Consider the following 16,206-nt stretch of genomic DNA (forward strand, 5'->3'; position numbering starts at 1 on the left):
GTCTTCCGGATATTTGTGATCAGCGTAACTTCTGAACCTCTGAATGGATTGTAATGATAAGTTTGTGCGTAGGTGTTGAGAAGATGGCTGTCTATGTGTTGTCAGCGTAACTTAAGAACCACTGAATGGATCGTAATGATATTCAATACGTGAGTAGGTGTTGAGAAGATGAGGGTCAAGGTCGTTGTTTTAATCTGCAGGTAGATGTAAGGATCCATCTCAGTCTGTTTCGCAACGTTAAGAACTCATCCCATACCACACTCTTGTATTAGTCAGATTAGCCTTTAATATGGAAGTGTAGTTATGTACCAGTAGATGCCATAAGTTGTTCAATTGTTGTGCAATATGTTATTATCATGCAGTATTGTAACAGTATTGGAAAGAGCGAGCGGAAGTGAGTGATTGTAACAAGGAGCAAGCAAACCGTTAGAAGAGCCCAATACTAGAAAAAAAGCTACTAAACATTGAAAACACTGAAACTGAGCCGGATCCTTGGAGATTAGCTTTGTTACCAAATTAATGAGCACATGTGGCTGATTCGTATCTTGATTTAGCACTAAGAGGTAACGCTGTGGGTGACATAGCCAGGGCATTCATAATATGTGCAGAATACAGCATTTGTATCATCCTGTATTTCCACTGCAGTCATTTGAATCACAACGAGTATATATTCTTCGAGACATTAAGTACACACATTCGTGGGCATCTATTGCACAGATTAGAGGCTGATTTATACAATGTGAATTGCTTGTTGTAATGTAATATATCGCATTAACTATCGGTTCTTTACGCACTATGCCTGCCTATATGTACGATGTGTTATTATAAAGCCTTTGTAAATGTCACCACTCTGAAAGTTAATCATTATGTCAGGACGTTTTGCACGCAGATTCAATTTGTACTCGCTCAGTATATAACATACGCTTGAGATTCCTATCATGCACGTTTTGTGGATGAGGGGCATTCACCTCCATCATTCAGCATAGACCATTACAAGGTAAGTGAACTTTGGGAGGTAAAGACAATTGCAACACCAATTGTGAAATGGTATACTGTAATGCATTGTAAGCCTCTCCAAAACGTACCTACATGTATATACAGCTAATGTTAAGTTTCAGCGTCATCATTTTTATTAACTGTAGTACCAGATGATCATGCGGTTTTCCGACAACAACAAGTTTTTTTGGCATCCTTCGCAGCCTTCTAGGAGCGTCGGCGTTTATTTTTTGGGTGATGATTCGCGATTTTCCACATATCCGGGGACCAGGTTCTAATGCAGGGGAGACCGTATATGCCGCCCTCCTAAAAGGCTGCGAAGGAGGCTAAACTTTTCGGTGTCACAAATACGACGATAGAGCAAAATTAATTATTTCGTAAAAAAACCATTAGAAAAGGGATAAACCCTTTATGGAACTGCTTGAAAATCTTTTTCTTCTCTCGCGGCAAACCTGTCTTTGCACTTCAGTTTCACAACCATGAGGATCAAGCAACATGTACTTTTTTCCGCTAGAGCAGTTTGGAGACAACCCCCTATGAACTAACCCCGCATGCCCGGAAATATGTTCTTGGCTCACGGCAGACCTGTTTTTGCTCTTCAAGAAGCGTTTAATCCGATGTCTGACAGGACGACAGCGTCAGAAATGTCACCGTCGCGATGTCTGCTGAGGCGACAAATTGGGTTCAGATGAGGTCAGCATCACGGGGACGTGCAAGCTACCATCTAGACGAAAGACGATCAATGCGTATGTGACGATATCAAAGTTAATCTTAAGATTATTCTCCTAAGGAATCTGCTACCAACAATTCTGACCTATGCTATCCACTATAATCTGAGTAGATCAGCTAGAGACTTTGTTTGTTTGTTTTGTTTGTTTGTATTGAATACCCGGTAAAGCGCCTCATGGCGTAACACACCATGTTTGGCACCAAGCCAAACACACCAAGCTGCGCATCAGGACAGATATGTTGATCCATTCACACCGGGAAGGGCCCCTACTCTTTTCGATAAGCGTGGTGGGTTCTTTCACGTGCTCGAGGTGTGGCTCTCCTCGACGGACGTCCCTAACCGAAGCTAGGTACTCATTTTCAACCTAGTGAAGTGGGGAAAGTCGTGTAAAGTGCCTTTCTAAGGGGCACAACGTCAACAAGATAAATCAGGGGACCGGGGACGCCGGATTTGAACCCAGGTTAATATTGGACTGAGCAGAGCACCTTGAGCTAATGCTTCTGAAAGTTTACAGCTTATCCGATATTTTGTGAAAAACTTCGATGTTACACAATGGATCATAATGAATACTCTTTCTGGGAACCTGTGAATGCGTCAGACGTATTGACTACCTCGTTGCCATTGACATCAGAGTAAACGTTCATGTCGATGTGATGCTCAAGGCCTGGTGCAAGAACCGCTCGAGATGAGAAGGCGGAATTCGTACATCCCCAAACAAACCGCCCTCTAATGAAGCTCACCGCAAGAACCCTGCACAGTTCACGTGTTTTCCTACATGGCCATTCAAGGATCACTAAAGATGAAGCACGGTTCAATTGAAACCCCTTTGGTAAAACGCCTACTCCAGAAACATTAAGATACTGAGCACGGAAAACAACGTGCAAATCTTAACGGAGTTACTTTACAAAGGTTTGAACAGAACTTTGAAGTTGTCTTTGGTAAGAAACTACCAAATATACATGGGGATGTTCCTGTGGCTCCGAACTGAAAGCAGCCTCACTGTTGAGCTCTTGGATCCAATTACATGTAGTTGGTTACTTGGAGACATTGTTTCAAGTCCCGAGGTCAGGGCATCTTGGTTGGGGTTGTACCGTCTTTCGGAAGGGACGTAAAATGTGAGTCCCGTGTTCGAGAAGGTGCTCGTGCCTTAATCGAGCATATCAAAGGGGAAGAGCTAGCAAACCGCTCCCTGTAAAAAGTACTGTATACACTGCGTCTGAAACAGCAGGGAAACTCGCTGCCCTGTGTGCCACTTGGCAGTGCAAGCGGCTGAACGAACGAAGGGGCACATGTCCATGCATGTTCGGGTGTTGTTGTCACGACTCGGGGCTATTCGTGCCTTTGAATTTGATCATTACCGGCAAAGCGATTCAAACACCGGTAAGTGTGTTCTAAAATTAAAGTTCAACACCGCGTATTTCCAAACACGCACTGACATGTCCCCCAAAAAAGGAGAGAACATGCAACGGTTTGATCACGTAGTTGCCTTTGAATCTATTGTAGAATCATCAAATTGCAGTTCCCGGTGGCAGCAATCATACTCTATGCGCCGCAGGTCAGCAACATATCAAAAGTAATTCCTATAATTGCGAGAAAATTGCCGATAAATTACCATCATCCTGCTCGTTACAACGTTCAATCAAATGGTCTCCGGACGGCAAGTGAAATGCTGATATAGTAAAATTGACGCGTGCATAGGTCTGTGTAATATACTGTAATAGTACGTAGCACCGATAATTGGCGTTGGCTAATTCCGCGAGGACCCTTAGGTGTAAGTGTAAGTTGTTAGTTAGCTATTGGTGAGGTTCTTATGATTCTGTCAGGATCTGTTAATCAAAACTAATAATCCAAGCATACAAAGTAAGCAATTTTCGCGGAATTTCAGTAAGTGTTCGAAGAAAGCGCCCTATGTAAAATGTCATTTCCTTTGAAGAAAAATGGACGTCAAGTATTCCTTGACCTGGACCCAACAGGTTCGTAGGTTCATTTGTCGAGAAGGAAGTTGGAAATCGCACGAACAAGTCTCGCCCCAAGAATACTACACATGTTGTTTAGCAGAACCTTAACACAGGATATGACGTTTTTGCTTGCCCTCCTCAAGTTCACACCCAGCCATAAGGGAAAGATATTAACAGACGATCAAGAGCCGACCAGCGAAGGAGACAAAGTTACACCACTAGTTGCACTGCAAAACTCTAGCACACGCCATTCGAAATCATTTTGCCGTTGCGCTGGGTCAGCGACCCGTCATGTCAAAAGTTCAGTATTGCTACCGATACGCCGGTTCGTCGGCGCCTTGCGCTCCGACGGTAGTGAAAAGGATCAAAGAAGTAAGTAAGATTAAAGAATATATGTTATAAATCCTTAATATGGGATTACAGGTAATGATACATTTGTCTTGTTTAAGTTTCAAAGTGCAAGTTTGACAAAAAAGTTTGGCAACTCGATAAATTGTGCCACGATAGAAGTCAATATACATGTAGTTTTCTTTATTCCATTTGTTTGCATGCAAAATTAATTTGCTACAATCAATGTGACATCGATGTGCAAACCGTTGGGCATATGTCTGTTGACATTGTCCATCTTTATACATAAATTCATTGTTTTACCTGTCCAAAATATTATTGTAAGATTGCACTTTACGAATGCTTGTGAATCACAGTTGTCCCAGGTTGTCTCACAAAGTGATTAAACCGCCTGCCCGAGGCCTGTAGATCTCGATACATCTATTTTGCAGTTTTCTCTCGGGCAAATGGCGAGACATAGGATAAAAGTTCACCCAATAACGTCTTGCACCGTTAAGTTATTGACATATGGACTGAGTTCTTTGTATGAAAATGCCACCGGCAGTAGATATAATGCCATTCCACATTGAACAATAATCAGTTAATCATCTGTTAGGAATAGATATCATTTTGTTCAGCGGTTTTGTCAATTTTACGATGACTCGTCAGAAAGGTCGTTCATTCATGTTACCTGAAGAATATATTGGTTTTCGTTTGAAACGAGTTGGCATTTAACATGAAAGTTCATCTGTTGTGGTAAATGATATTATGAATAAAGACTGAATTTGACGATTCTTGGTTCGTTGGTTTGTGTTAAGGTCACTACGTCTTTATTCATGTCATTTGAAAGTTCGTCTGTGTCGGCTGAAGTCATTCTCAATCAACGTTGAACTGAAATTGCCAGCACAAAAATTGGACCAAATTTTCGACTGATCAGCTCTGTAACGTGACGTTATGCAGATAGAACTCGTGACTCTGTGAGCAGTAGATCATATGTTGCAGAAAGTCTATGGGCCCCCCGTCTCCCCGTCTCTGTTGAGGGATAGCTGTAAAGCCCGGATGTAGATGGCCTCTTTAATCGGAATCTGCATTGTTTGTGAGCTATAACACAACGAACAGACCCACCGCCTACACACGTCATCAGGAATAAATGGCCCAGCAGATTTTTCTGTTCCGTGCATTTATTACTGTATCAAAAAACTGACTTCACCAATGGGTTACTATAATAGTCTTTCCTCGATCCTATTAAACGTTTAATTTGTTTAAACGAATATATGTAGTCGAAAGCCATCATAATCTGCGCGTGTTGTCCGTAACATTTGTTTGTTTGATGGAACGGTATACATACAGCAAGTGGCAGAAGTCTTCCCCGCTCTTTAATTTTCTCTCCTCTTTCTTAAAGTCTAGTCTGTGTAACGCAAACTCCGCTGTCCGAGGCTTTAACGGCCCTCCCCTCTGGGATCCTCTAGGGGGCGACCGGCGGTTGTTGGACGGGCCGCAATAAGCGCGATTTAATCAGGCTATGTCATGGACGAGGTCTGTGTGGCTTGCGTTTTCCTTGAACATTCGTGATTAATATTTGACTACAGAGGAGAATCACTCAGCACGCTCAATGGGGAAACATCTAAGGCTGTTCACAATAAAGTTCAACCGGATAGTTGGGCCCTGTCTTGCAGCACACTTGTCACCATGCAGGCTGAACCCTGCTGTTGCTATAATTATTTGTTACCACAATCAGACACACAGGCCTCCTTCGTAGACATCTAGGAGCGCAAGCGTTTATCTTTCTGGGAGCGCGTGATTTTCGATTTTCAACATGGGTCAGGTTCTCCAATGCTGGGGATATCGTTTATACGAAATCTAAGCGGGCATTATAGTTCACCAGGTTGCATTATTTCAGCCAGTAGGTACCCATGTGAGTAATGAGGCTGTTGTAACGCACTCGACGGCACCTCCTCGAACACGGGACCCCCATTTTTCGTCTTTTCCGAAAGACGGTGCAGCTCCGACAAGGATACCCTTCCCGGGATTCGATCCGGGGTCTCCCGGATTCAACTAATTGGAAACAGGAGGCTCAACTGCGAAGCCGCTACCAATTGAGCTACAGGGACATCCTGAACGTCAGCCATGTCGAAAATCGCGAATCAGCTCCCCCAAGAAATAAATGTCGTCGCTCTTAGCAGTCTGCGAATGAGGCTAGGTTTCTGTAGGCTGCAGCCGCTGCACACTCACTGATTTCTCCAAATGCTCTACCGACAGAAACCACGAACCGTTCGTTATCTCGCTTTGAACGGAACTGCACGTTCCCTCTACAAGTCGTTGTGAGCACGGCATGTCTAATATTCTAGCACTGCACTGTAAAGTTAATATTGTGGGTTTTCTAATATCATTGAAAGGGAGAGAAAGAGAAGGGTAATCAAGTGTACCATCTTGCATTCTACATGCGTGGTGCAACACTGCCTCTGATAACTGTCTTAACTTTTCTTCCTGCAGGCATGGAAGGCCGTTCTGGGCTGCCCGGATGGGGTTTGGTCCAATCTACATGTTGTTCTTCATGACTTCCGGGCGTGATTCAAGAGATTTACTCAAGAACAGACATAATCACAGTTGCCCTTTCTTTGTGGCTATTGACCCAGCTCGTGAAATAGGTTCCAGTGATCGATAGAAGGCCTCATTTATAAGACAGGACAGGTCGGCTGTAATAGCGCGCTGTACCGGGAAACGAAGTCTATCTTGTACCTCCAGCCTATTCAGATCGATTATGAGCTTAAGGTATCAAGGCGCCTGGGGGTAAAGCTAAGCCTTAGTTTTAATGAGCTAACTTAAGCTATTCCCCTCATTTCTGCACACAGCGTGTTTTCTTGCTGCGTAATAACATCCAAAATGCCTGGATTAAAACTTTTCTCCTTCACATTTTTCGTACGCAAAGTTTCTTTTAACCATTTAACATTTTTCGCACGTAAAGTTTATTTTAAGAGTAGCTGCCTGCGGGGATAAAAACGTCAGCAGTCGTTCTAAAATGTGGATGGAAACTTGGCGTTGTTAACGTTCTCGTGAGGTGCCACATTCAAACTCCGTAGTGCGCCTGTCCTTCAGAAAGTGGAATCTACTTATGACCATAGGCAAAGTGATTGCCAAATTCAACCACCATCGCTTTTGATCTCCTAAGTGCAACAGCGGCGCTCCAATCTAAACCTCTTGAAGTGGGCGTATGGTTGAGTGCTTTGGGTGGTGGAGGGGCGTGGAAGGTTTCAGTAATGCAGCCTTGCAGGCCTACCTGAAGAAAGTTCCAGCTATCTATCACTCGGTCTCCACATCTGTATGATTGTGCCATAGTTAGTCCTAGTATTCGGCCAAAAATTATCATTTCATAGCAGTCTACAATGGAAACATTAGTTTTATCCGCAAAATCAAGGGTTACGATCTTCAGCGTTGCTTCCTTGTATCCCCATTTCCATTATTAGCATGGCGTGGGTATTGGCTGCGAATCACGATGGCAATTTTCTTTTGATCTCAACAACTTCTGTGCGGACTGTATAAAACGGAGTCGTTAGATATGCCCAGGCCTTGACACCTGGCCGTCAGTCGGAATAGATTAAAGTAGCTATTAGTAAAGATTGTTGTCATATAGCGCACTCTGCAACCTTTTACATTTGATATAACATTGCTCAATGCTCATCATTCTGAGCTCAGAAAACATCAACATCACACGATGTCAACATCTCCAATACTGACATGACTGAACAAAGTTTGAAATCTACATCAAGACGATGGAAACACCAGGCTCTTGTTGAATTTGATTAAAAAACGCTCGATCTGGTTTGAATATTAGATCTCCCACATAGCGTCTGTAAAAAGCTCCTTGCTCAAGCAATGCCGCTGCCTATCGCCTTAAGGAAGCCGTGTATCTTACAGGTGTTGAAGGCGTTTCTGATCCTCACTAAGAGTTTGGCGGCATGCGCAGAGAAGATTTCTGCGCGCCGTTGGGCGGAAATCAATTTGCTGCATGCGAGACTCTTGTCCCAAGTGTTAGCACAATTACCAGCAATCTTGCTTCCAATTTTCTTGGTTGTTGATTTCCAAGATCTCCAAAACACTCAAGAGGAGGCTGAGATGATGGAGTTTGTGCCCTCTTGATATTCTCTTCACCTGCTTCAAGAAAGTGGCCCTTGAACAGCCGGCACACTGCGAACGTGTTTTCCACGATAACGAAATTGATTTACACGTATTCTCTGAAAGCGTTTAGTGTGTAGCTCAGGGGCAAACCAATATGGCTTAGCGGGGTAAACGGGGGAAGCACTGGTAAGTTTCGCCAACTTCAAACGTTTGATGCATTTGTCTCTCTCGCCCATACCTGCCTTGGAAGTTTTATTCGTTTCTTTTGCCGGATGCTTCTCCAAGTGTCTAATCTGTAAATCGATTTTCTTAAACACGCTCATAACTTGTGAACAATAGTTCTTCTAGTTCTAAAACTTCTAGTTCTGGCGTTTTGCGTCACGTCTCTTGTATGAGATTATTGGAGTGGATAATTTCACATTAATCACTTCAGTTTCGCGTCAGCAGTAACGATCTAAACCGTTTATAATCAGTCTGAAGTGGAATTAAAGATGGCATGATAAAGTCTTCTGAGGATTAAACGGGACGTTGATAGACATCTTTGCCGAGGAAATTATTGCGTCTTTAACGGGAAAGCTAATTCTAAATTATCTTTTAAGATTGCTCAGTCATCTCCGTAATTACTAGACATTTGATAACCAAATGTTCTATTTCATGATCGTCTATCTTCCGGTGCAGTTGTGTAACTGTTTGCCTACCATTTGTGTGCCGTTCTTAAGCGGGTAACTCACAGGAATGCGCCAAATTGCGCCAGGAAATTGCGGAAACTTTACGAATTTTCGCCAATTTTCCCTTGCGGTCCCACTGACGCGCGACATACGGGTAAAATACGTGACCTCTACAAACAAAATGGCCGCGCCTGGAATGTCACATCATTCTCAGTTCAGTTTCGTAGGCATCGTAGCTATTCTAGCGGTAGTGCCAAAGACTGACATTTAAATTGTATTTCTATCGAGTGCGAATCGAAACTTCTACTCTGGCAGGCGGGATTGCCATTGACAAGATATGGAGACAGTTACAGACCGAAAGAAATGTTTCATCATTGATCAATACTACGTGAAATAAGAAATCAGTAAGGAGTGGCAGCGAACATCGAAAGGGCCTTCCGCTGAGGATTAGCAACTACAGTACTGATACGTGTGAACAATGATGATTAATATTTTGTTCCAAGCACGTCGTCTTTTGGCTACACAGGACTTTGTAAAGTTTGTAGGTATTCCCTTCAGTCTTCAACTGCAGGTTTAGGTTTAGATGCGATTTTTTTGTATCTCTTGATTTCTCTCTAGGATTCTTACAAGGCGATTTTCTACATCATGACCTCAATTCCGCAGGCAATGCCGAGGTAATTTTCTTCTCAGGCGGACGTGAATCTGGTGGGGATAAGTCCATCCATCAAATCCAGCCCAATATTTGGGAGATCCGTCAGATTTCTTTGATAGCTATATAGTAAGCACGATTTCGTCTAAGAAATGAATAGAAAGTAGCCCCGTGTGGAGTATTTACACCCCGATGTGAATTACACTGTCGGTAGCAATCTTGACCTTCAAAGCGCTGTCTATGTGCTACTTTACATCATGATGGCGGACTGCCGACAGTACAAAGAGAGCCGACAAAGGAAAAGCCTAGCATTTATAACGTCTCTAAGTAGACGCATATAGAAATTGGTTCGATCTTGAAGTTCTCACAAATGAGACTACATACAGACTACAGGCATGAATGTGGTTCTACCGCCGTGAATGTGGCTGTCTAGCTGTAGTTGTGTGTTCTTAAGCTTCTTCCACATTCATATCAAAACCACAGAGGGCAAGTTCAAATCTAAGTGTAAATGGGCCCTTTTTATCTCCAAACTATCCAACCAGATATCACTGATTGCCACTGTGAAATTTGGAGAGGAAACATCAACGATTCCGTTTGATGGCGGCAGAAAAACATGTCACATGGCGACTTGAATGGAATTGGCTAAAAAATAATCTCCCAGAATTTCTGAAGCATCAAATATTGAAGAAGTGAGTGAATTTTGCGTCCTTGACAATACCTCAATTACCAATTTGAAATCTGTTTGTATTCAACACAAAAACACGATTACAAGATGTTGCATAAGATTACGTTGTTGGCTGTTTTGTGTACTAAAACTAAAAGAATTTGTAATTTCAGGAAGAAAGTGGATTTCTTGCGTGTCGTCCCATGTTTTACGCCTTAGCTGTTGACATGACATGAACCACAGAATCACTCCGTTCCATTCGACTTCTCCGCTACTTTACAAGAACGTCGCAAGTACCACCCACCCTCTCAGGCAAATTTGAATGGGATTAAGGTTGACTGCGTGATGAAATGCATCACGCTGCGCTACTTATTCCCTGATCTTAGCTTATATAACAGACCATCAGCGGTAAGCTAACATCCTGTGAGCGGCATACGGCAGGGAGCACCGTGTGCCCAGGGAGAGCAGCAGCAGGGCCGCCGGTGAAAACAACGTCCAGCCTGAGGACCATATATATGCATCAGGTAAGAGCAACGCCACATTATCTAATGTCACGTCTACTTGTTTAGGCATGTCCCTGTAGCTCAGCTGGGAGCAGCATCACAGTCGAGCTCCTGGTAGTTGGTAACTAGGAGACCCCAGTTCAATCCTGGGAATGGCATATCGGTTGGGGCTGCTGCGGCGTCTTTTGGAAGGGACGTAAAATTGGGTCTCGCGTTCGAGGAGGTGCCTTAAGCACGTTAAAGGGGAAGGGCTAGAAACCCCTCAGTGTAAAAAAGTCTACCCTGCTACTGAATCAGTAAGGAACCTTGCTGAGCCGCGTGCCATTAAGCACTACAAGGACGGACGAACGAACGAACATCTGCTTGCTGGGTGGCTTATCAGCCTCCTAAACTGGTGCGTAGATACTAAAAGTATGATCATACAGCAAAGAGACATGCTTGATTTCCAGAAATCAATGATTTCATCTGTATAAGGGATGCTACAAACGTGGACGCCTTTTGTGACAGTGGTTAGTTTCGTGCCTTTTACGGTATGCATCTTCGCCATTACGCCTGTTTATTCAAAGTGAGATAGCGTATTTCAATTCTGCTGTTCTGATGCCTTCTGGCAGCACGTGGTTGAGGAATTGCTTTTTTCTGCACGGTTGCAGCCGGTTTTACGTGAAGTAAGTACACCGCCATTAGAGGACGCTTCCATGCTAAGCACCGCCTCTGAACATCTACAGGTGTCAAACCAATGTACCGTCACAAACTCTGGATGACTACACCAACACAACATTAACGACGCAGTGTTATTACGCTATGGTAAACTATAAACATACACAAAGTCAAAAAGTGTCGATAAATAGTGTAAATTACCTTAGGATCAATTTAGCCTCGTAGTTTTAGCGGTAGTTATGAAGAAATGGTCTTAGATATGGTGCTATTCTGACATCGAGATCACCAATGTGCGACTACAATGAGGACATAAAGTAGTAATGAATGTTCTGACCCCGTATGCTTTCCCGATGGTAGTGGTTATGATTAAAACTGACCTAATGTAGCAGTGACCAAGTAACGGTTTGTTATGTCCAATTAAAACGGTTTTATTATGTCATGTCTTCCGTATCGCATGCATCGACGCCAACTGCTATGTTTATAATACGATTCTTCTTTTTATTTGATAACCACGACCTCCAACAGATCCAATATACCTCATAAGACCCGACTGCGGATTTTCTAGCAACGTTTGCTAAATAATAACTTAGACGAACCTTTTACCAGTATCAGATCTCTTGTGAGAAATGTCATCAGCTCAACAATGCGATGAAATATGATGGAATTAGAGCGGCGACGCCACCGGTGCTTAGTATTACAATGCGTTGGATTTCCAACCTTCATTAGGCACCAAATGTTCCGTATCAATCACAGATAAGTGTGGCATAATCGTGTTCTATCTGTGTAGGTTAAGCGGCCTTTCCTAAATTCCTTTAAAGCACCGTTTATTTCTTATAGACTGCATTCAGAAAGAATAAACATCAGTGGAAAAGTGAAGACTGTAGGAGTTGCCTCGTTGCAGGACGATCAAGTCTGCTTTACTCAAAACATCATCATTGCTGTAACTTCTACACAAACTACTGGTGCAGGTGTTGGGGCGATGACCCACAATCAATACTGCCTCGCCCCTTTCGCTACACCTGCGTGCCTTCAATAGGTCCATTTGCACTACCTTTATGTCGTGTGACACGCATCGGCACATCCTTCATATCTTCACATTACATGTGAGGTTCTGATATTTCACGGGTGAAGCGAGCTTATTTTGAGGTAAATGAATGAAGTCGTTCATAGCTTTGCCGGGTTCGGGCGAGCTTCTCATAACATGACTTATCTGACCCAGGCAAAGCCCGGCTTACAGTACAGGACATGATCTGAGTACTGAAGACGGCGTAACAACGATGTTAAGGCGAATGTAAGCCCACACGTGAAGTCCCCAAAGCCAATCTGGCGAGGTGTGAGTGAGTTCGCATGGCGGTGCATTGCGCTGAGTCAGGAATCTGCTTGTACAGACCAGGGTCCTGGATGGCCAGCCGAAGGCAGCACATCATTCGGCTACGGATGTAAAAGTCCACATTATTTGGGATAAAGAGGGAAGTGCATCTTACTGATAGTATCATGGATACACTTCTATCCTGTGAGATCTAGAGTACTATGCCAGTAATACCAGAAAAATCTCAATAACCTTCGAATGATCTGGTAAATTTGAAATCTTCCTGGCGTAATGGGTGAGTAGAATATGAAAGAAAAGTAATCACAAAATGGATGAAATATGTTAGGCTGTACCAAAAGATGAATGACCACGACAAAAATGGACTTTTATCGATTCGATTTAGATTACAGCTCCCAGTCCAACTCATTTGGGCCATCTACGGGACGCTGAAGCCTTTCCGGCCTTGATTTTAGCGATGGTTCCGCTGCAAAGGTGATGATACTGCAGTGAGTTTCTTTGAAGACGTCGTAACGTATTACAAGTAGGTTCTGTTTTATTGACTTTTTCCGTGACCTTTGATTTTGGCCCTAGGTTACGCGAGCCATCTGGAGCATGTGAAGATCTTGCCCTGCCGTACAAATACAGGTCTAGATAGAAAAGTACGGGCCACGGGTCTTACTACAATCTCACCCATACATCAAATCCCAGACATTCAAATCTCCTGGAGACTTACGCTGGAGCTGTAGGTGGTTGTAACTTTGCCCTCTGTATTCAACCCGAAAAGTGACTTGTTTTAAGATTCTGTATCGCCGGTTTCGTGTGCGTCATAGAGTCGGCAATTTAGACCGATTAATTCGCCCTGTCGCTCGAAGACGTCAGGAGAAAGATGAATATCATAGTGGACTTACGACAGTGAAAACATATAAAGCATGCATGACGATAAGCAAATACCATCTTGGAATGGGGAAGGGTAAATGTGGTATTTGTACAACTACACGCGTAGCAGTGAACAAAAACACACCATTTCGCCGTGCATAGCAACGGAAAGTAGTTCATTTTTTCATGTAGAATCCATTCCCTACTGGACCGCTGAATGGCTGGAAACATTGTAAGCTTTTACCAACAATGCGCTCAGTAATTCCTGCACTCCTGGCGCTATCAATACTTTATAACTTTAGAGACCATGTGTGAATACGGTCTGTGAAAGACAAGCTAACTTCGTTTTCCACTTAAACCGCCCCTACCAAGACGTCAAATCCTCCAACTACTAACTTCACAGTTGTACAATTACAACGTTATACGGGTGTTCTAACAAACATACTTTAAGCAGAAAGGGGGGGGGGATAATTGATTAAGAACAGACGTACACATTGCCATGAATTCTATTTTGTCACGGAAACAGAGGTGGAAATAATCGGGAATAACAGAGGCAAGCATTATTTACTTTGTAGAAGCAGATGTTGGGTACGATTGTTCTAATGATAACATGTCGCGCCATGAAACCAAATCCCTTCTTACTTATTGTCACCGGATTACGTCACACGAACGTGTAACACCGAAGCCTCAATTTTCTCTGCTCCAAGTGATAGAATCAGCCTTCAGCGTGATCAAATAAGAAAACCTTTTTCGTCAAACTGCGTTACAATTGACACACAGGTACAGAATACAAGATTTTCCGGCTCAAAATTCTTTTCTTACCCCACCCCCGTTGAGTGTAAAGTGAGATTTACTTTTCCACTGTGTAAGTGAAAAGAGTAGCTGGAGCGAGGTAAAAAATCGTTTTGGAATAGTACACTCACGAATATTCGCAGCCAATACAGAAGATGTTTAGAAGATGTTGTTGGGTCCTTAGTTTCAGATTTAGTATCCACGGCCTATAAAATCAGCACAAGTTTTAGAACTATCAATTCTTTCTCGGATACTAAGGAAGCCAGGCATCCAATTTTTCATTACTAGGTTACAGCCAATCTTGAGATAACGAAGGACAATTAAATGAGAGCAGCTTCGCACGATTGTGCCTCCGCAGGGTTTTCTCTCCTGTATCGACTTTTGTTGCTCACGACTTATAGGAATGTTTTCTTGTCATTTAATCCAAGTTTCCTCGTACCAGAGAATGTTGTAGTAGATTAGGCACCCGTCCAGCTGGAGAGATAATGGTCGCCACCAGCTGGAGAGATAATGGTCGCCATGTCATCCGCTAAAAATTCATCCTCTACAAACGCCACATTACGCCAAGGACAGTTACTCAAGCAACTGGATATGGTTTTGAATCAGTCAGATGTTTCAAACAGCATCCGCTGTCATTCGTCAGTCACTGCAGTTGCTTGAGTAACTGTCTTTTGGCGTATCTTATTACCTGGATGTCTAACCTTCATCGACGAAAGGTCACATTATCCACTGCCATTGTCACCTTGTGTGTCTGACTACCTGGCTTGATGTTTCCTATCCTTGCTTCTTTGAAACATTTTACGTGGACGACAACCACGCCCAAGATTGTACCCGGGTCCTTACACTACAACATGTGACAGATAGTGTGCCATGTGCACTCTGGGTAACAGATTGGGCAGTTCTGTCACTCTAGACCCGCATCATACTAGATATGACAGTGAGTGGACCAGTAGGTTGATCGTAAGAGGATTGGGTGCTCACGAACGCTTTGCGTCACACACACACAAAAGAAGGGTTCTCATTTTATCTCTAATTACAGTACCACGCATGTATTAGTCTATGCGGAAAAATTTAGGTATAGGGTGTCTCGTAGAACATTTTGGCTGCGACGCTGGCAATAGTGTAAAACCCCAACCTATTCATTCTGCAATATTTTTAGAATAAAGGGCATGACTCAATATTTGGCGGGACGCCGGTAGATAGGAAGGGTGACCATCATAATGGAGACTGCGGTTTGGTATCTGATATGTCCATTCGGCCGGATAACTGTTTTCCTGTAGGAGGTGAACCCGCGGTCCTGACCTACCGGCCCTCAGCTCATCAGCATATGGTCATGTTAGAGACCCTCAAACTGAAATGGGTTTTTCATGTCAGGGTCAAATCTGTATTCATGAGTTATCTCTGGACGGCTAGTCGGGCGTACCGTGATGACCAAAGAATAGGATTTGTGCGGGCGGTTATTATATCATGCCCGTGGCTGGAATTCCAGGAATTACATTTCCATTCCATTCCATTACATCGAATGTCCTTGTAAAAACGCCGTTTACTACTATCCAAAAGGATTGTTCAGAAATGTAATAAGCAACAACAAAAAACTACTTTGCTATAGGCCTTTTGATGTTCAACATGACACAAAAGTTCATTTCTCGCTCAATTTTCTGCTTTGCGCTCGAGCCTTCCCTTAAGTGATGTTCATATTTCTATGAATTCGTCAATATTCTTTTGATGACGTATTCTCTGTTCATTTGCGTAACACACACGGAAGTTACGATATAAAGAACTCGTATAAACTATCAAGTGTCCTGCTTGCCATGGGAAACTTGCAGTGACACGAAAGTAATCATTGTTTAATAAGATATGACTGTAAGCTATATAATATACTATCATAATTGCGTCAACGTTTGGGAAAACGGCAACCATACCGTCAGGGCACCACAGCACTCATAAACCTATACGATCAC

The sequence above is a fragment of the Branchiostoma lanceolatum genome, chromosome 2 (assembly GCF_035083965.1).
Source record: "Branchiostoma lanceolatum isolate klBraLanc5 chromosome 2, klBraLanc5.hap2, whole genome shotgun sequence".
Lineage (NCBI taxonomy): Eukaryota > Metazoa > Chordata > Leptocardii > Amphioxiformes > Branchiostomatidae > Branchiostoma > Branchiostoma lanceolatum.